At 45.0% G+C, this 867-nt stretch overlaps 1 protein-coding gene across 6 annotated transcripts in view; it reads left to right on the top strand.

Annotated features, from left to right (window-relative positions):
* Window positions 1–867, top strand: part of LOC108234341 (ephrin type-B receptor 3) — a 62,702-nt gene that overhangs the window by 1,016 nt on the left and 60,819 nt on the right. The window lies entirely within an intron of this gene.

Here is an 867-nt window from a genome sequence, read left to right as displayed (position 1 = left end):
GGGGGGGGGGGGGGTTGTTGTTGGTGATTTTAATGGATTTATGCAGCGAGGCGCTATGTGGCTGCTGCAGGTTTCAATACACAATTGTTATGCGCGAGCTAAAGCACACCATCCATTTCAATGATAGTTGTGTATTCCCCCCTTTCCCCCTACGTTAGTGCGTTTTTTTCTGGGCTTTTTCAGAAAATTAGCTCCTCACAGTGGGTCCCACTGGGGAGTGGCACCCCCCCCTCTCCACCCCTCCACCACTTTCCCTCAGGTCGGCTGCGTGTATTTTGGGGTTGTTTGAGTGTGTGGCCTTTTGACATCTGGGCTGCGTATCAGTTTAAGTGCACTTAAAAGAGAGAGAAAGAGAGAGAGAAGGAGAGGAAGAAAATAGGTTAGGGCAGATTATTTTGAACGGCCGTGAATATGAAAAGCTGGTTTATAGGAAAATAACCTCAATGAGTCACACAAAGTGTAATTGCATCTTTATGTAATAGTTTTTTGTTTCTTTCTTTTGTGGCAAAACGTTATTGATGCGCAGTTGTTTACTTCTGCCGAGAGGCTGTGTGATTTAGCTGAGTTCAGATGTTTTCAGTGCGTGAATCAATAGAAAACTGTCGTTTCCCCCACTTCCTTTCAATAAGTTAGTTTTTCTCCTCGTCTTTTTTTAAACTACAGTTTGGAATATCTTCCCATGATATGTTGAGGAGATTTGTGTTGGAAATAAGGCTGAGGGAGGCCTTGAGCTTGAACTGTGAATGCTGGGTTTTCAGGCGACGCTCTCAGGTCGATGCCAGTAGAAAACTAGGACAGTGGGCCACTAGCCCAGCGAAGGCTTTTTTCTTTTTCTTCCTCAGCAATATGAGGGTGTGTGTGTGTGTG

The sequence above is a fragment of the Kryptolebias marmoratus genome, linkage group LG24 (genome assembly GCF_001649575.2).
Source record: "Kryptolebias marmoratus isolate JLee-2015 linkage group LG24, ASM164957v2, whole genome shotgun sequence".
NCBI lineage: Eukaryota > Metazoa > Chordata > Actinopteri > Cyprinodontiformes > Rivulidae > Kryptolebias > Kryptolebias marmoratus.
The sequence above is the reverse complement of the archived record's forward strand: the minus strand, read 5'-3'. Positions and strand labels throughout refer to the sequence as shown.